Here is a 21732-nt window from a genome sequence, read left to right on the forward strand (position 1 = left end):
TGGATGGGAGCAGTTTCGCCAACCCCCGCAAAGTGACTCTGAAGACAACAAGCCCTGCTTCAGTCATACCCAGAAGCTGACTGGTCCACGCATGGCCAAAGCATGAAGAAATTCATCGCGGGACGCATTCTCCTTAAAATTTGGACTTGTACAGTAAGGACTTCAACTGACCTTCCTCAGACTGAAGACTGTTCCCAGTATATACATCAAGTCACCGAGGTAGGACAAAGATTGCTACAGTCCTATTATTTTATGGTTATTATAAGTGTACCAGGACTCTAAAAGAAACTTGTTTGCATAATGCTATTCTATCCAAGGAATGTAGCCCAGTCTCTAAATGTTATGTTCATGGAGGAACTGTAATAGAAGATCAATGGCCATAAGAAGCCTGAGAATCAGTGCCTACAGACCCAGTTCCTGGTGAATTCCTGGCCCTAAAGAATCACCCCGATCATTTCTAGGTTCTAAAAGTCTCAATTACTAGACAACACTGCATAGCTAGAAAAAGGAAAGAATTCACTCATTCTGTAAGATGACTTAGTTGCCTAGGACAAAAACTGTATAATGGTACCACAAAAACAGTCACATGGTGGAGTACAAACCACACAGATAAAAATCCATTCAGTAAATTTCCAAAGTTGCAGACTGTTTAAGCCCACCCAGAGTCCCAATGGAACTAGATGGCCTCCACTAGGCTATACTGGATATATGGACATAGAACCTATGCTAAGCTGCCTGAACAGTGGACAGTTAGTTGTGTTATTAGCACTATTAAACCATCTTTCTTCCTACTGCCCATAAAAACAGGTGAACTCCTGGACTTCCCTGTCTATGCTTCCCACAAAAAGAAAAGCATAGCTATAAAAAAATCGAAAAATAATGAATAGCCCCCTAAGAGAATCATACAATATTATAGGCCTGCTACTTAGGCACAAGACAGCTCACAGGGATACCGGACCCCCATTTACATGCTCAACTGAATCATACGGTTGTAAGCTGTTTTAGAAATCGTCACTAATAAAACTGGTCAAGCCTTGACTGTTCTAGCCCGGCAAGAAACTCAGATGAAGAATGCTATCTATCAAAATAGACTAGCTCTCGACTACCTGCTAGCAGCTGAAGGAAGGGTTTGTGGAAAATTTAACCTTACTAATTGCTGTCTATACATAGAAGATCAGGGGTAAGTAGTTGAAGACATAGTTAAAGATATAACAAAACTGACACATGTGCCCATGCAAGTATGGCATGGATTTGATCCTAGGGCCATGTTTAGAAATTAGTTCCCAGCACTAGGAGGATTTAAAACTCTTATAATAGAAGTTATAATAGCAATAAGAACCTGCTTACTGCTCCCTTGTTTGCTACCTGTACTTCTTCAAATGATAAAAAGCTTCATCGCTACTTAGTTCACCAAAATGCTTCAGCACAACTATACTATATGAATCACTATCAATGTATTGCACAAGAAGACATAAGTAGCAAAAATAAGAGAGAGAACTCCCACTAATAAAAGGTGAGAGTCTCAAAGGGGGGAAATGAGGGAAGACAGAGAGCCTCTCATATTGTTTTATATTGTTTTATACTCAGAAAAGGAAAGAGAAGCAAAACTAAAGGCAGGTAGCCCAGCACCTAGGAACCAGACCCGAAACCAGGCCTAGGCCTGCCTGACCTAAGCCTGGTAGTTAAAATTCGACCCCTGACCTAGCAAGTGTTGTTATCTATAGATTCCAGACATTGTATGGAAGGACATTGTGAAACCTCCCATTCTGTTCTGTTTTACTCTGACCACTGGTGCTCGCAGCCCCTGTCACGTACCCCCCCGGCTTGCTCAATCGATCACGACCGTCTTATGTGGACCCCCTTAGAGTTGTGAGCCCTTAAAAGGGGCAGAAGTTGAGCACCTGATGAGTTCAGATTTTAAGACACTAGCCTGCTGATGCTCCCAGCTGACTAAAGCCACTCCCTTCACTATCTCAGTGTTTGAGGGGTTTTGTCCGCAGCTCATCCTGCTACAGAACTAAATAAGGCACTAGAGACCAATCTTGGAAAACAGAGATATGTGACTTTTCAGAGAGAGAATTTAAAATAGCTGTGTTGAGGAAATTAAAAGAAATTCAAGATAATACAGAAAAGGAATCCAGAATTCTATCAGATAAATTTAACAAAGAGATTGAAATAATTAAACAGAATCAAGCCGAAATTCTGGACTTGAAAAATGCAATTGGCATACTGAAGAATGCACCCAAGTCATTTAATAGCAAAACTGATCAAGCAGAAGAATTAGTGAGCTTGAAGACAGGCTATTTGAAAACACAGTCAGAGGAGACAAAAGAAAAAAGAATAAAAAACAATGAAGCATACACACATGATCTAGAAAATCACCTCAAAAAAGCAAATTTAATAGTTATTGGCTGTAAAGATGAGACAGAGGAAGACATAAGGGTAGAAGTTTATTGAAAGTGATAACAGAGAACTTCTCAAACTTAGATATCGCTATCCAAGTACAAGAAGCTTGTAGAACACCAAGCAGATTTAACCCAGAGAAGACTACCTTAAGGCATTTAATAATAAAACTCCCAAAGGTCAAGGATAAAGAAACAATCCTAAGAGCAGCAAAAGAAAAGAAACAAATAGCATACAATAGAGCTCCAATACATCTGGCAGCGGACTTTTCAGTGGAAACCTTTTCAGGCTAGGAGTGAGTGGTATGACATCTTAAAAGTGTTAAAGGAAAAAAACTTTTATCTTAGAAAAATATATCTGGCAAAAATATCCTTCAAACATGAAGGAGAAATAAAAACTTTCCCAGACAAAAACACTGAGGGATTTCATCAACACCAGACTTGTCCTATAAGAAAAGCTAAAGAGAGAACTTCAGTCAGAAAGAAAAGGATAATGAGCAATAAGAAATAATCTGAAGGTACAAAATTCACTGGTAATAGTAAGTACACAAAAAACATAGAATATGATAACACTGTAAATGTGGAATGCAAACTACTCTTATTCTAAGTAGAAGGAATAAATGATGAGCCAATCAAAAATAATGCCTACAACTTTTCAAGACATAGTCAGTATAATAGGACATAAATAGAAACAACAAAAAGTGAAACAGTAGGCGGGGGGGATGAAGTTAAAACATAGAGTTTTTATTAGTTTTCTTTTTGCTTGTTTGTTTATGCAGTGTTAAGTTGTTATCAGGTAAAATAAGGGGTTGTAAGAGTATCTACAAACTGCATAATAACCTCAAACCAAAAAACATACAATGAATACACAAAAAATAGAAAGAAACTAAATCGCATCCCCAGAGAAAATCATTTTAACTAAAGGAAGACAGGAAGGAAAGAAAGAAGGAAGAGGCCAGACGCAGTGGCTCATGCCTATAATTTCAGCACTTTGGGAAGCCAAGGCGGGTGGATCACTTGAGGTCAGGAGTTTGAGACCAGCCTAGCCAACATGGTGAAATCCCGTCTCTACTGAAAATACAAAAATTAGCTGGGTGTGGTGGCACACATCTGTAGTCTCAGCTACTTGGGAGGCTGAAGCAGGAGAATTGCTTGAACCTGGGAGGTGGAGGTTGCAGTGAGCTGAGATTGCGCTGTTGCACTCCAGCATGGGCAACAGAGAGAGACTCTGTCTCAAAAAAAAAAAAAAAAAAGGAAGGAAGAAAAGACTATAAAACAACCAATGGCAAGAGTTAAGTTGTTACTTATCAAAGCTAACATTAAACATAAATAGACTAAACTCTCTAATCAAAAGCCATAGACTAGCTGAATGCATGAAAAACCAAGATCTATTGATCTGTTACCTACAAGAAACACACTTTACCTATAAAGACACACATAGACTGAAAGTAAATGGATGGGAAAAGATATTCCATGCTAATGGAAGCCAAAAAAGAGCAGGAATAGCTATACTTATATTAAACAAAATAGAGTTCAAGACACAAAGTATAAGAGACAAGGTCACTGCATAATGACAAAGATGTAATTTCAACAAGAGGATATAACAATTTTAAACATATGTGCACCCAACACTGCAGCACCCAGATATATAAAGGAAATATTATTAGAGCTAAAGAGAGAGATAGGCCCCAATATAATAATAGTTGGATACTTCAATACCCCACTTTTGGCATTGGACAGATCTTCCAGACACAAAATCAACAAAGAAACATCAGACTGTGAAAGGAAAATATCTTGGGTCCTTTCAAGCTGGTAATCACTCAGGGCAAACCTGCTTCTCGTTCTTTTCAAGTCATCCATTTGTTCACAGAGATAGATACATATTCTGATTGCCTTCTTGGGAAAGACTTATCAGAAACTCAAAAGAATGCAACCATCTGTCTCTCACCTACCTGTGACCTGGAAGCCCTCCATGGGTGCAGGGGCCCTTGAAAACAGTATGCTGAGAATAGATAGGGCTTAAGGACAGTATCTCCAATTGAACTTTTAATGAACTCCCGTAGGCGCCAAGAAGGCAGACAAATAAGGAAGAGCATAGAAACAAGGAACTAAGCAGAAGGTTACATCTGGGTAAAGAAAGTTTGTTTTGCATTGTGTTCTTTCTGCTGACATGGGGTTTATGGAGTATAAATAAAGTGAGGCGGAGGCTCTGGCTGTGGCCGCCATGTTCTCTGTTTGTCTTTGTCTTTTGTGTCTGTTCATTCTCCACCACCCCCGGCACGGGCCCCAATACATGGGGGTCCTTACTTTGAGCTGTATCTGCCTTTCTGGATGGAATTAATGTACTTCTTACATATTGATTGATGTCTCATGTCTCCCTAAAATGTAGAAAACCAAGCTGTGCCCTGACCACCTTGGGCACATGTCATCAGGACTTCCTGAGGCTGTGTCATGGGTGCATCATCAACCTTGGCAAAATAAACTTTCCAAATTAACTAAAACCTGTCTCAAATTTTCGGGGTTCACAAGACTAAATCTGCAATATAGACCAAATCGATCTAATAAATATTTACAGAACATGTCATCTAAGAGCTGCAGAATACACATTCTTTTCCTCAGCACACGGATATTCTCAGGGATAGACTATTCAAAACAAGTCTTAAAACATGAAAAAAATTGAATTAGTATCAAGCATCTTCCCTGGCCACAGTGGAATAAAACTAGAAATTAATAACAAGAGGAATTTTGGAAACTATACAAATACATGGAAATAAAACAATATTCTCCTGAATGACCAGTGGGTCAATGAAGAAATTAAGAAGGAAATTTAAAAATTTCTTGAAACAAATAATAACGGAAACATAATATACCAAAACCTATGGGATATGGCAAAAGCAGTACTCAGGTAAGTCTACAGCTATAAATGCCAACATCAAAAAAGAGGAACTTCTTACGAACAATTTAACAGTGCATCTTAACTAGAAAAGCAAGAGCAAAGCAAGCCTAAAATTAGTAGAACAAAATAAATAATAAAGATCAGAGAAGAAATAAATGAAATTGAAATTAAAAAATACAAAAGATTAATGAAACACAAGGTTGTTTTTTGGAAAAGTTAAACAAAGACACATCAAAAAAAGAAAACTACAGGCCAATATCTCTGATGAATATTGATGTAAAAATTCTCAATAAAGTACTAGCAAACTGAATTCACCAATACATTAGAAAGATCATTCATCATGACTAAGTGGGCTTTATCCCCGGGATGCAATAACATATGCAAATCAATCAGTGTGATACATCATACCAACAGAATGAAGGACAAAAACTATATATCATTTCAATTGATGCTGAAAAAGGGCTAGGTAAAATTCAACATTTACTTGTTTTAAAAACCCTAAAAATAGCTGGGTATGGAAGGAACATACTTCAACATAATAAAAGCTGTACATGACAGATCCATAGCTAGTATCATACTGTGAAAGGAAAATGAATCTCGGAACCCCAAAATCACTAAGTCAAGAGAAAAGTAAACTTGGGAACTATGTCAGGTAAACCTGCCTCCCATTTTATTCCCAAATGAGATAGCTACAAAGATAAAAAGCTACATACCTCCCTCACAATTTGCTCAGAAAGAAATTCGTTGTGGATCTCAAGATCTTTACCCCGAAACAGTTCCACTGAATTTCACCCTGGCAATGTGAACTGATGGTTTATCTTCACAGGTGCAGGGCAGTAAATCATCCCCCTGAGACAAATGGGTATCTGATTGCTTCCTTTGCCCTGTTTATGTAAAAATGCAGATTCAGTGAGTCAGACAAAATTGTGTATTCAGTAAAAGGCTGGGCCAGGACTCAAAATAATGTAACATTTTGTCTCTTATCTACCTACAACCTGGAAGTCTTCCCTTTGAGTTGTCCCACCTTTCCAGAAGGAATCAACATATGTCTTTTTTGTTTTATTTTTTTTCAGATGGCGTCTCGCTTGCCCTGCCAAGGGCAGTGGTGCAATCTCGGCTCACTGCAACCTCCGCCTCCCAGGTTCAAGCGATTCTTGTGCCTCAGCCTCCCAAGTAGCTGTGATTACAGCCGCACGCCACCATGCCCAGCTAATTTTTGTATTTTTAGAAGAGATGAGGTTTCACCATGTTGGCTAGGCTGGCCTTGAACTCCTGATCTCAAGTGATCCACCGCTTCAGCCTCCCAAAGTGCTGGGACTACAGGTGTAAGCCACTGCGCCTGGCCTCAACATACATCTTAAACATAACTGATTGATGTCTCATGGCTCCCAAAATGTATAAAAGCAAGCTTTACCCTGACCACTTTGGGCACATGCTATCACAGCCTGTTGAGGTTGTGTCACAGGCACATCCTTAATCTTGACAAAATAAACTTTCTAAACTGATTGAGACCTGTCTCAGATATTTTGCGCTCACAACACCGAATGGGGGAAAATTGAAAGCTTTTCCTCTAAGATCTGGAACAAGATAAGGATGATACCCATTGTCATCATGGTTATTCAGCAGTAACAGACATCCTAGCTAGAGCAATCGGATAAGAGGAAGATATAAAAGGCATCCAAATTGGAAAGGATGAAGTCAAATTAGCCTTGTTTGCAGATGATATGATCCTATATTTAGAAAAACCTAAAGACATGACAAGAAAACTATTAAAACTATTAAACTAGAAAAGCATGAGCAAACCAAGCCCAAAATTAGTAGAAGAAAAGAAATAATAAAGATCAGAGAATAAAAAAAATTGAAGTAAAAAATACAAAAGATCAATGAAACACAAAGTTGGTTTTTTGAAAAGTTAAACAAAATTGGCAAAACTTTAGCCAGACTAAGAAAAAAAGAGGGAAGATAAATGAGAGAAGATAAACAACTTCAGTAAAGTTGCAGGATACAAAAGCAACATACAAAAATCACTAGCATTTCAATATGACAATATTGAACAATGTGAAACAGAAATTTTTAAAGTAATTCCATTTATCATAGCCACACATAAAATTAAATATCTAGGAAGTAACCAAAGAAGTGAAAGATCTCTATAATGAAAAGTATAAAACAGTGAAGAAAGAAATTGAAGAGGACACCAAAAAATGGAAAAACAATCCATGTTCATGGACTGGAGGAATCAATATTGTTAAAATGTCCACACTACCCAAAGCAATCTATAGATTCAATTCAATCACTATCAAAATACTAATGGTATTCTTCACAGAAACAGAAAAAAAAATCATAAAATTTATATGGACCTACAAAAGGCCCAGAATAGCCAAAGCTATCCTAAGCAAAAAAGAACAAAACAGGAAGAATCACATTACCTGATTTCAAATTATACTACAGAGCTATAGTAACTAAAACAGCATGGTTCTGACATAAAAACAGACACATCAGCCTATGAGACAGAATAGAGAACCCAGAAAAAAATCTGCACACCTACAGTGAACTAATTTTCGACAAAGTTGCCAAAAACATACACTGGGCAAAAGACAGTCTATTCAACAAATGGTACTGGGAAAACTAGATATCTATATGCAGAAGAATGAAAGCAGACCCCTATCTCACACCATATACAAAAATCAAATCAAAATGGATTAAAAACTTAAATCTATACTTCAAACTATTAAACTACTACAAGAAAACATTGGGGAAAATCTCCAGGACATTGGTGTGGGCAAAAATTTCTTTAGTAACATCCCTCAAACACAGGTAACTAAAACAAAAATGGACAAATGGGAGCTCATCAGGTTAAAATGCTTCTGCACAGCAAAGGTTACAATCAGTAAAGCAAAGAAAAAAAACACAGAGAATGGGAAAAAATATTTGCAAATTATCCATCTGACAAAGGAATAATAACCAGAATACATAAGGAGCTCAAACTGTTCCATAGGAAAAAGATACAATGATCTAATCAAAAATGGACAAAAAATTTGAATAGATATTTCTCAAATGAAGACACAGAAATGGCAAACAGGCATAAGTAAAGGTGCTCAATATTTTTGATCATCAGAGAAATGCAAATCAAAACTATAATGAGCTATCATCTCCCCCATTTAAAATGGCTATATCCAAAAGACAGGCAATAACAAATGATGATGAGGATGTGCAGAAAAGGGAACCCTTGTACTCTGCTGGTGGGAATGTAAATTAGTACAGCCACTATGGAGAACAATTTGAAGGTTCCTCAAAAAACTAAAAATTGAACTACCACATGATTCAGAAATCCCACTGCTGGGTATATACCCAGAAGAAAGGAAATCAGTATATTAAAGAGATATATACACTCCTGGGTTTGTTGCAGCATTGTTTACAATAGCTAAGATCTGGAAGCAACCTAAGTGTCTATCAACATATGAATGGATAAAGAAAATGTGGTGAATATACACAATGGACTACTATTCAACCATAAGACAGAATGAGATCCAGTTATTTGCAACAACATGGATGGAACTGGAGAACATTTTGCTAAGTGAAATAAGCCAGGCACAGAAACACAAACATCACATGTTCTCACTTATTTGTGGGATCTAAATATCAAAACAATTGAACTCATGGACCTAGAGAGTAGAAGGATCATTACCAGAGGCTGTGAAGGGTGGTGGTGGGGGCAATAGGGAGAGGTGGGGATGGTTAATGGGTACAAAAAAAAAAGAAGGCCGGGCACAGTTTCTCAAACCTGTAATCCCAGCACTTTGGGAGGATGAAGTGGGCGGACACAAGGTCAGGAGTTCAAGACCAGCCTGACCACAACAGTGAAACCCCGTCTCTACAAAAAATACAAAAATTAGCCAGGTGTGGTGGCACACGCCTGTAATCCCAGCTACTCGGGAGGCTGAGGCAGGAGAATCACTCAAACCAAGGAGACGGAGGTTGTAGTGAGCTGAGATCACGCCACTGCACTCCAGCGTGGGCAACAGACCAAGATTCCATCTCAAAAAAAAAAAGAATGAGTAAGACCTACTACTTGATAGCACAACAGGGTAACTACAGTCATACAGTCAACAATAACTTAATTGTACATTCAACATAGTTCTGGCCAGGGCAATCAGGCAAGAGACAGAAATAAAGGATATTCAATTAGGAAAAGAGGAAGTCAAATAGTCTCTGTTTGCAGATGACATGATTGTATAATTAGAAAACCCCATCATCTCAGCCCAAAATCTCCTTAAGCTGATAAGCAACTTCAGCAAAGTCTCAGGATATAAAATCAATGTGCAAAAATCACAAGCATTCCTATACACCAGTAACAGACAAACAGAGAGCCAAATCATGAGTGAACTCCCATTCGCAATTGCTACAAGGAGAATAAAATACCTAGGACTACAACTTACAAGGGATATGAAGGACCTCTTCAAGGAGAGCTACAAACCACTCACTGATCAAGGAAATAAGAGAGGACACAAGCAAATGGAAAAACATTCCATGCTCATGGATAGGAACAATCATTTATGAAAATGGCCATACTGCCCAAAGTAATTTACAGATTCAATGCTATCCTTATCAAGCTACCACTGACTTCACAGAATTGGAAAAAACTACTTTAAAGTTAATATGGAACCAAAAAGAGCCCACATAGATAGCCAAGACAATCCTAAGCAAAAGGAACAAAGGTGGAGGCATCACACGACCTGACTTCAATCTATACTACAAGGCTACAGTAACCAAAACAGCATGGTACTGGTACCAAAACGGATATACAGACCAATGGAACAGAACAGAGCCCTCAGAAATAACACCACACATCTACAACCATCTGATCTTTGACAAACCTGACAAAAACAATCAATGGGGAAAGGGAAAGGATTTCCTAGTTAATAAATGGTGTTGAGAAAACTGACTAGCCATATGCAGAAAGCTGAAACTGGATCCCTTCCTTACACCTTATACAAAAATTAACTCAAGATGGATTAAAGATTTAAACGTAAGACATAAAACCATAAAAACCCTAGAAGAAAACCTAGGCAATTCAGGACATAGGCATGGGCAAAGACTTCATGAGTAACACATCAAAAGCAATGGCAACAAAAGCCAAAATACACAAATGAGATCTAATTAAACTAAAGAGCTTCTATACAGCAAAAGAAACTATCATCAGAGTGAACAGGCAACCTACAGAATGGGAGAAAGTTTTTGCAATCTATCCATCTGAAAGAGGGCTAATATCTAGAATCTACAGAGAAACAAATATACAAGAAAAAAGCAAACAACCCCATCAAAAAGTGGGCAAAGGATATGAACAGACATTTCTCAAAAGAAGACATTTGCCGGGTGTGGTGGCTCACACCTATAATCCCAGGACTTTGGGAGGCTGAGGCTGGCAGATCACCTGAGGTCGGGAGTTCGAGACCAGCCTGACCAACATGGAGAAACCCCATCTCTACTAAAAATACAAAATTAGCCAAGTGTGGGGGTGCATGCTTGTAATCCCAGATACTCGGGAGGATGAGGCAGGAGAATTGCTTGAACCCAGCAGGCAGAGGTTGCGGTGAGCCAAGATCGCGCCACTGCACTCCAGCCTGGGCAACAAGAGCAAAACTATGTCTCAAAAAAAAAAAAAAAAAAAAAAGACATTTATGCAGCCAACAAACACAAGAAAAAAGGCTCATCATCACTGGTCATTAGAGATATACAAATCAAAACCACATCTCATGCCAGTTAACATGGCGATCATTAAAAAGTCAAGAAACAGATGCTGGAGAGGATGTGGAGGAATAGGAACACTTTTACACTGTTGGTGGGAATGTAAATTAGTTCAACCATTGTGGAAGACAGTGTGGCGATTCCTCAAGGATCTAGAACTAGAAATACCATTTGACCCAGCGATCCCATTACTGGGTATATACCCAAAGGATTATAAATCATTCTACTATAAAGACTTATGCACAAGTATGTTTATTGCGGCACTGTTTACAATAGCAAAGGCTTGGAACCAAATGCCCATCAACGATAGACTGGATAAAGAAAACATGGCACATATACACCACAGAATACTATGCAACCATAAAAAAGAATGAGCTCATGTCCTTTGCAGGGACATGGATGAAGCTGGAAACCATTCTCAACAAACTAACACAAGAACAGAAAACCAAACACTGCATGTTCTCAGTCATAAGTGGGAGTTGAACAATGAGAACACACGGACACAGGGAGGGTACACAGAGAGGGGAACACCAGAGCCTGTCGGTGGATGGGGGGCTAGGGGAGGGATAGCATTAGGAGAAATACCTAATGTAAATGACAGGTTGATGGGTGCAGCAAACTACCATGGCACTTGTATACCTATGTAACAAACCTGCACGTCCTGCACATGTACTCCAGAACTTAAAAGTATATTTAAAAAAAAAAAAAGTCAGAAACAGTATAGCTACTATAAGATTGTTCTGGCAGTTTTAATCAATGTAATGAGGAAGGAGACTAAAGGCGAGAGATGGAGGGAAGAAAATGCATCATTACATTATCAGGAAGAAAAAGATAATTACATTAGTTTGCAGGTGAAATGACTGCCTACCCAAGAGAACCAACAGAAAACTGTTGGAATTTAAATTGAAAAATTGTTTTAGTTCATAGAAGTAACCACATTTTTCAACATAATAGCAATAATCTTAAGAAAGATGGGAAAATGAACATTCACAGCAGCAACTCAAAATGCCAAGAATTAAAATAGCAAGAATGAAATAACAAAACGTTATTAAAAGATGAAAAAGATCATTTAACTAGAGTTCTAATGGCTTTGTACTGTATCAACTCAGCTAACTCGGACTTAAAAACATTTCCCAGAATTCCCTTCCTTATATAGTTCTGGGTACTGTTGGCTATAGGAGACATTATACAGAAGTCACAAATGAAGCAAGTCATATTTTTTACACTGTGAAGGTCAATGCAGAACACGCTGTGAAGCCTGCATGTGCTGCTAATCTGTTAGCTCACCTTGCTGGCATGCAGAAGAAGCTGGACCTGCAGCTCCTTCAACTCCCATCGGACCTTCTGTGCACTTCTCCAAATCCTGGGCCCACAAGTGTAGCTCTGACATCGAAAGTGTCATCCTCTCCTGCAGGTTACTCAAGCATCAAAACTAGGGTTTGTGAGAGGCTGATGCAGGTTCCACTTTGTCCCCAAGGGTTTCAGTTTGTCCTTTCTCTCATCCACATCCAGTATCCCTGCCTCACTGCCAGTCTAGTTGATCTGCAGCAACCTCAGGCAGAACAAGAGACTCAGAGGCAAGTCTGCAGCCTGCTCTACCACCTCCCACAATTCCATAGGTCTTTAGCTCACAAAGTAGTTCTGCTTCTTTGATGGATCCTAACTCATACACAAGCCAGACCTTTTTTTTTTTTTTTTTGTATAAGAAGACAACACTGATAGTGTTATTCTCTCCAAATTAATCTATAAATTTAATGCAATTTTAATCAAAATTATAAAGAGATTTTCTTCTAGGAACTTCACAAAATTTAAATTTCATTTGAAAGAGCACATGCTAATAAACTTTTGAAAAAAAAGTAGCATGATGTGAGTACAGAAAGGTGAATACGAAATCGAGAACCAGACCCAGTATGTATATGGTGGGGAGAAATGTGTACATAATTCCAAATTGGTAGAGGAATGATGTAATATTTGACCCAGATCTCGTTATCAGCTATGGTTCTAAGTGCAAGGAAGGGCAAAAACAGTTTTGTATAAGCAAAAAAAAAATTTATTAAAATTTTTGGGGCCAAGTGTGGTAGCTCCCACCTGTAATCCCAGCACTTTGGGAGGCCAAGGCAGGAGGATTGCTTGAGGCCAGGAGTTTGAAACCAGCCTGGGCAACACAGACTGTCTGCACTAGAAATAAAAAAAATAGCCAGGCGTGGTGATGTACACCGTAGTCCTAGTTCCTCGGGAGGCTAAGGTAGAAGGATCACATGCGTCCAGGAGTTTGAAGCTGCAGTAAAGAACTACGATCGCCCTACTGCACTCCAGTCTAAGTGACAGGGTGAGACCCTGTCTGAAAAACAACAACAACAAAAAATAAGGAAATTGGGAAATCACAGACTTGTCAGGTTTTGAAAACCAGGCTTCAAAACTATACCTCAAGACCTTCAGTTAAAATGACACCAGACAACTGGTCTGATGAAGATCTCCCTGCCACGAAGCCCAGCTTACACTGCCCAAACTCCTGTCACCAGAATTACCAATGGCATTGCTGCCAGTGCTGCCCTGTCTACTGCTGCTATAAAAGATTCTTGGCAGTATTTGTTTCCTTGCTCTCAATACAAAATTCGGAGCGGGGTAAGGTATGTGTCTGATTGGCTAAGTCTAGGTCATATGACCACACTCAAGCTGCAAGACTGGAGAAGACTGTACGGTATGTGGCCTTTTCAGTATATACAGATGGTTTCAACCTATGATGGTTCAATTTATTATTTTTTGACTCTACAGTGGGTTTGTGGGCATTAATGTATTTTCAACTTATGAAATTTTTGACTTACGATGAGTTTATCAGGACATGGACACCATCATAAGTAAAAGAACATCTGTATAGAAGAACATGGGTTCTATCTTCCTTCACAATGGATCGGAAGAGGAACCTCCCAAATATATTATATTGAACAGGAAACGACCTGTCCATACTGGTAATCAGTAGGTAGAAAAGCTTACAATTACTAAATACCACTGAAGAAAATCAATCATCAGACAAAACCTAGACTGGATAATCAACTTTCAGTCTGTATAATGTAATTTTATATAAACAACTTTAGATTTTAAAACGTCACACCCACATGTTTTACAATATAGACCATTTCTCTGATTAAATTAAGAAAGGGAATCAGTTTGGTTGACTAGTTGCCTGGAAAACTTTCATGGTTAGATAGCTTTTGTAATCAACTGGGTTATCAAATTTAGGATATTTATATGAATTTGTAAACAGAATTCTACACAGTCCAGCTAGCTAGAGGAGCTCAAAATTATTTTTAAAAATCTGATAGGCATGACTACACAATAATGTAAAGCTTTTAGCTAGAAGAGCTCAAAATTATTTTTAAAAATCTGATAGGCATGACTACACAATAATGTAAAGCTTTTAGCTAGAAGAGCTCAAAATTATTTTTAAAAATCTGATAGGCATGACTACACAATAAAGTTTCTGCATGGCAAAGTTAAAGACAAATAAATGGAGAAAATTTAGAACATTTATGACAGAGAAAGATTAGTAGCCCTAATGTATTAAGGGCTCTTAAAAATTAATACAGATATAAGCATCCCAATAATAATGTGGGCAATGTACATGAAAAGACAATTTGGAAAAGAAATACAAATGGTCAAAAAATATGAGAAGATTTCAATTTTATTAGTAATCAGTTGAATTCAAATTATAACAATGAGATTTCAATGTAAGACTGACAAAAGATTAGTAATACTTGGTGACAGGAGTAGGGAAATAATGATCACTCTCAAAGATTACTGGCAAGAGTGTAAATCCATACAACCTTTCTAGTGGTCAATTTGACTATGTATCAAAAACCACAAAAAATAAGCAAACACTTTTGATGCTACATTTCCAATTCTAGGAAAATAAGGAAATAATTAGATAAATACAAACAACTATATATGAATGTTCAGCATAGCACTGTTTACAAGAAAAAATTTAAAACAATATATATGTCTGAAATATGGCTCTAGTGAAATAAATTCCACAAATATGCAGCCATTAAAAATACTTATTCTCATATTTACTGACACAGAAAGATGTTCAGTAAGTATTAAATTTTAAAAGATAGCCTATAAAATAATATGTAAAAAATTACATTTTTGTTAAAAAATATATATATGGGTCTATTAAAAAATCTGGAAGGCTGTTCATTTGGTTTGTTTCTCAGTGGTGGGCTTACAAATGTAATCACTACTTTTTTTCCTTTTTTGAATTTTTGAAAAATTTCAATGTCTTATGACCATAAAACCAATAAAGCTACTTTGAAAAGTTAAAGCCAGAAGTAATTAAACAACTCATATTTGATCGTTAAAGTCAGCCTCTTAAAAGCATAATTTAAAAAAGGTAATAAAAAATTTATAACATATATATTAATAAATACATTAAATATATAACACTAATTGGTATTAATAAAATTACATCCAATCTCATAAATCAAATTTATTGTATAATATAAAAACAATTTGTTCAGTTATGTAATAATGGACACAAGAAACAACTTACGCAGATTCCTTATGTGAAGCATACTTACTTTGCAGATAACAACTATTTTTTAAATGATAATGGAGTCTACAACGATGCTCATTCTTGATTATTTGCAATAATGAAAATTGTTATCTAAAGCATTAAGATGGATTATTTTCTATAGATTCTTCCAGGATCTGGAAATACTGATTTCCAGGTACTCTCAACCAAGAGATGTGACCAAAATACAAAAAATGCAAAAGACACCTCCATTACAAAGTCATGAATCCTTTCTATAAACCTCAGGATTTATAGTGTCACAAATTATGAATCATTGTCTCCTTTAGAAAACAAACATTCAACACCTGAATGGAGAAAGAAGTCAACATATTTAAATATTTAATGCATATAACTTTAAAGTTGATAAAATGTCCCTTTCAACTAAAAATAAATGCCCTTATCCACTTAGCTGGACTGAAAGTGGGATACTGAAAACTTGAATTAATGGCCAACCCAGAGCAGCAGCAGCAGCAGCAATATTCCCCTCCTTCAGTAAAGTATGGCCTGTAAGTTAGCCCTAAGGAGAAAGAAGGCCATTAAGGTATGAGAAAAACCTAGGCTGGACACAGAGTACACAGATGCCTAACACAAAAGCTCTGCTGCCACTCAACCTTTGTTTATATATAATCACAAATTTTCTTTTCTTTTTTTAGAGACAAAGTCTTGCTCTGTCGCCCAGGCTGGAGTGAGTAAGGTCGTACCTCACTTTAGCCTCTAACTCCTAGGCTCAAGCAATTCTCCTGACTCAGCCTCCTGAGTAGCTGGGACTACAGGCAAGTGCCCCCAAGCTTGGGTAATTTTTTCTTTTTTCCTTTTTTGAAGAGACAGGGTCCCTCTATGTTGTCCAGGCTGGTCTCAAACTCCTGGTCTCAAGTGTTCCTCCTGTCTCAGCATCCCAAAGCACTGGGATTACAGGAGTGAGCCACTGAGCCTGACCTAATTACCAATTTATTTTCAACCCTCATTCCAGAAGGAAGACAAAAATAAAAAGCCAATATCCACTTAACTGCAAATTTCATGACGTCCTTATAAAGCCAGTGCATTATATTTTCTTTCCCTCACGAAGCAATTTTTAATAATCACAATATATATTTAAATGTTAATAACCTTACTTTTTTTTTTTTTTGACAAGGTATCTCTGTTGCCCAAGCTGAAGCATAGTGACATGATCATAGCTCACTGTAACCTTGAATTCATGGGCTCCTGCTTCAGCCTCCTGTGTAGCTAGGACTGTAGAAATGCACAACTACACTTGGCTAAATTTTTGCTTTTAAAGTGTTTTGTAGAGATGGGGTCTCACTGTGTTGCCCAGGCTGGTCTTCAACTCCTGGCCTCAAGTGATCCTTCCACCTTGGCCTCCCAAAGTGCTGGGACTATAGGCATAAACTACCACACCGAACCTACCAACCCTACATTTTACATGATGAGTTCAGATTTTAAAAGGATTAGTTTGCTAATAAAGTATCGTGAGCAAAGTGAAAAATCAAAAGATTACTTGAAGTATTTACATGATGATCCAAATTTAAAGCGACCTCAACAAGCAAAATTTACTGTTTACAAATAACTGTATCACGATTTACAAATAGGAACACATATATTATACATAATGGGTATAATGTGAATGCATTTTATCAATGGAAAGTACAAAACAGCTTGCTGATGAAAGAGGAAGGAAAAAGCTCACAGTGAACTTGCAAGCAGATTCTTCAGCCCCAGTCAACCCTTCAGATGTCTGCAGCCACTGCCGACATCCTGACGGCAACTTCATGAGACCCTTGGCCAGAACTGCCAGCTAAGTCTTGACCTCGCAGAAAGAATAAAATTATTGTCTACTTTGTTTTGTGTGTGCGTGTGAGATGGAGTCTGGCTCTGTCACGCAGGCTGGAGTGCAGTGGCATGATCTCGGCTCACTGCAAGCTCTGCCTCCCCTGTTCACGCCATTCTCCTGCCTCAGCCTCCCGAGTAGCTGGGACTACAGGCGCCGCCACCACGCCTGGCTAATTTTTTGTATTTTTAGTAGAGATGGGGTTTCACCGTGTTAGCCAGGATGGTCTCGATCTCCTGACCTCGTGATCTGCCCGCCTCGGCCTCCCAAAGTGCTGGGATTACAGGCGTGAGCCGGCCCCTATTGTCTACTGTTTTAAGCCTCTAAATTTTGGTGTAATTTATTACAGAATAGATATGTAGAAGAGTACTATTTCTATTTTTAAGGAAGGTATAATTGCAGCTCCAGAACCCCACATTTCTGGCATCTATTCTACTACAACTTTTGGTGCAGATATTTAGCATCTGGCTTAGATTCTGAGTATTAGAAAAAGAGAAATTTACTAAGTGTTCTTCCTGTATTACTTATTGTCTCTGAAAAATACACCTAAGCGTACCCATTTTTCTTCTTAAACTTATTTCCTTTTCCACTTCCTATTCCTCCCCCTACAAATAAAACGGACTCCCGAACCTCCTAAATTCATAAGCTTTAAGTTTATTTTACATATTCATTTTTGTTGAGAATGTTCCTTAAGAGTAGTGATCTCTTTTAAACTTGTCATGCTTAAAATCCAATGTGCTCAAGGTATTTAATAAATATTCCATTTTACTAATACAAGGGGTAATCACATAATAAATCCTCAGCCTATGAACTAAATATACTGTTTGGGATGACTTCTCTGACATAACTGACATATTATAAATTCCTCCTATGACTCGCAGAAGCCACTTTCTGCAATGGCCAAACTTTGTCACACCCCATCCCCCATATAGCAAATACCACTAACTTTGGGGCCTTCAGAGTATACATAGCAGTACTTTTCTCCTTCCTGAATTCCACAAACATATGATTAGCTGGTCACTTTAATTATACGATATCATGTATTGTTTGCTAATAATCTCTTAGACATTATTTCTGTCAAAACAAATAAGAGCTGATACATTCTTTAAGTAAATGTCATCTGTTTTAACTTTCCCTCCTCCCCACCAACCTGACACGTTATATGCAAAAACCTAAGGTCAAAACACAGTCCAAATTCCTGAAACCGCCTTTATTATGCTTGACCAGTAAGACCTCTTCACTTAACTGTAGTTGTTGTAAACTTAATATATTTAATTTAATGGAAAAATATCAAAAGCAGATGCCAAATCTGATGCAACTAACTGACAAAGAAAGGAAACACAAATCTTGCTTACTTTCACTGAAACTTTTTATAGCCATTAGATGTCTGCACTTAAAATGTTTAGTTCCTATGCCCACTACGAATAAAACGAAATTCTGTATTTCAACATGTTGCAAGCCTCAGAAGTTCCCAGACATCCTTTTCTGAGTCTGGTGTGATGCAATAATTTTTTAAATGTAATTTAAAAAAAATGGGCCAGGCTGCAGGGAAGGGACCATGTCATACTTTCAGCATTCAAGCCTCAAGGGCTCCGGGGCGCGAAAGGCTCTTACAACCGGTTAAGGACTGCAATGGGCTCCTCCTGCAAGACTCGCGGAACCCTACCCTGGGCCAGAAAAAGGCCAGGGGCGCGGAGCCAAGGCGGCGGGCTGGGGTTCTAGGTATCTAAAAAAGAGCGAAGCCGGAAGGCGGCGCCAGGGCTCCTCGCAGACCCCAGGGCCGCGGGACAGTGCCAGCTCGTGGGTCACACGCACCCAGCAGACTCCTGGCTCCCGCGTGCCGGCTGTTCCAGCACGCCCTCCGACCCGCAACCGGACCCTCCAGACATCAGACTCGGTGGTCTCCACCTCCGGTCTCCCACCTCACGACGCAGTTCCGCGGCTTCCACCCCACCCCCTCCCCTCAGTCCCTCGCAGCGGCTCAGCCGTACCCACCCCAGGTTCTCTGAGTTCAAACAAGCAGCAGCTCGAACAGCGGCCCCGCCCCTCTCCTCCTCCCCTCGGTCGGAACCATAGAGACGTCGGCTGCAGGCCAGAGTGGCTTCAGACCGCAGCGTCAGCCGAGAGGACGCCGGGATACTGGCCCGCTCCAAGTCGAAAGGAGGTGACGTACGAGTACTGTTTGGTGCAGTGGGTAGATACCTCGTTTCTCCTCGCCCACCGTAGGCCCTGACCCCTAAAAAGGAAACTTTTGGGACGTCAGGGTGAGAGGAGGAAAGTGCTTTCTTAGTTTACTTTTGACAAACTTGAGGATTCGTTTTTCAGTTTAGTCGGAGCCGTGCGGCAAACGTAGCTGCCAACATCCCTACGACGCACCCAAGTGGTGGCCAGAAAGCTGGTGACTGAGAAGTGGCCTCCCCGAATGCAAGGCATACAGGCCTTACTGTCAGAAGCTTGAGCTAGGAGCCTCGGCCGTCGCGTCTCGAAGGTGCAGCGATACTGCCAACTTCCTTCCGCGAACCCCTCAGGGTGGGCAACGGAGCTTTTCACCAGACTGGGACCTCGCGACCTGGCTGACCGGCCGCTCCTCAGTAGCGCCTCACCGCCCCCTTGGGGATTTCTTGATAATTCGTTGCCACGATGCGGGCGGATGTTGTGGAGCTACTGTTTGTAGACCGCAGTAGCGTGACTAGAACACTTAATCATGACTACTAAATCCTTAGAAGTCGAAAAAGCAAGTCCATACAGAGTAGTTTGACCCTAATTAAATCGCGCTTACAAGATACAGTTTGTTTACTGGGACCTTGGCTAGGTCCCATCCCGTCTCTGCCTCAGAGTAGTGGTTGCTCTCTTAGCAGTAAGGAAATACCAGCTTGACGTTTGACTCTAGGAAGCACGGGTCCAAAAGAAGAGGCCCAAGGAGGGACATTCTTTCCCTTTCCTACTTACAGTTTCTCAAACCAAGTGTCAGATGGAAAGCAAGGGGTGGTATCATCGTAATTATATAGTTGACCATAGAAAATAAACTTCAATCTCAAAGCAAACTCCTAGGCCACCCCCAGAATTTCAGAGTGTCTCAATCATAGAACTCATTTCTTGTCACACTCTTGGTTCTTAGCCAATGTAAAAGACCCAACTGACAGGGAAAATTAAACACATTTTAATCCCCACATAATTTAAATGAGAATTTAAAGTATTTCTCAGCAAATGTATTTACAATTTTGAGTGCTTTTAGCCATGTTAAGGACAAATTTTCTCTTTCTGAATGCAGTAATTTGGCATTACCCTTTTGGCAGTGTGGTACAAGTCTTATAATCTAGGCCTTACGGAGCTATTGAGGAACAACGTAGATGGCTTCATGCAAACCCAGACAATGTAATAATAGTTCTTTTCTCTGTAGTCAGTCTACTGCCTGTAGATGCTTATTCATTTCTTTCTTTTTTTTTTTTTTTTTGAGATAGGGTCTCCCTCTGTCACCCAGGCTGGAGTGCAGTGGTGCAATCATAGCTCACTGCAGCCCTGACCTCCTGGGCTCAAGGGATTCTCCAGCCTCAGCCTTTGGAGTAGGTGGGACCACAGGCACATGCCATCGTGAAGGTAATTAAGTTTTTTGTAGAGATGGGCATCTCGCTTATGTTGCCCAGGCTGGTGTTGAAGTCCTGGGCTCAAGTGATACCCCCTCCCTGGCTTCTCAAAGTGTTGGGATTACAGGCGTGAGCCACTGTGCCCAGCTTACTGATTCATTTATACAGTGTTCTCAGTGTGCCACAGAATGACTATGGAACTCAAGTTCTAGTGGAGGGTGTGAGCCATAAGGAAACAAGGTAGACAGATTGTAATAAGTACTGTAAAAGAAGTAAGTGGGGTGATATAATAGACTTGGGAGACGCTAACTTTAGTCAGGTAGTATGGGAGGCCCTTATGAGGAAATGGTACTTCAGAATTGAAATGTGAAGGAATCCAGCGTCAGAGGAACTAAAAAAAAGGCATTGTGCCCCTTTAACTTAGTGAGATGATGATTCCTGATCTATACTCTTCTCCCCATTTTTCTCGTTTTCTCTGTTACTGCTTCCCTTTCATTTGAAAAGCCAGGTCTTTTATACAAATCAGAAAATTAGAACATTTCTGGTTGTGTTTGGTGTAATCTTGACGTCTTTACAGATATGTGGTTTTGTTCTTTCCTAATAGACAAGCTTATAATAGCACTTTTGGTGAGCTCATTTCTGTTAAACACTTTACAGCATAAATCTTGTCCTGTGTTCAAAAGAAAGTATCTGGTTCATGAGACAGTTTA

General features: G+C 39.2%; 1 protein-coding gene across 4 annotated transcripts in view; it reads right to left on the bottom strand.

Moving 5' to 3' along the window:
• TMEM267 (transmembrane protein 267) overlaps window positions 1-20217 on the bottom strand; it is a 42915-nt gene extending 22698 nt beyond the window's left edge. The window contains exons 1-2 of one of the 4 annotated variants that reach the window (XM_025387481.1): window positions 19434-19469; window positions 15821-15918 (exon numbers count right to left, since the gene is read on the bottom strand). The gene's annotated coding sequence lies outside the window, so the exon portion shown is untranslated. Of the gene's footprint in view, window positions 1-12330; window positions 12387-15820; window positions 15919-19433 lie in introns of those variants that run through there. The other 3 variants (XM_025387480.1, XM_025387482.1, XM_025387484.1) reach the window with 3 other exon arrangements.
• Between the last annotated feature and the right edge of the window lie 1515 nt (window positions 20218-21732).

Source organism: Theropithecus gelada, chromosome 6 (assembly GCF_003255815.1).
Source record: "Theropithecus gelada isolate Dixy chromosome 6, Tgel_1.0, whole genome shotgun sequence".
NCBI lineage: Eukaryota > Metazoa > Chordata > Mammalia > Primates > Cercopithecidae > Theropithecus > Theropithecus gelada.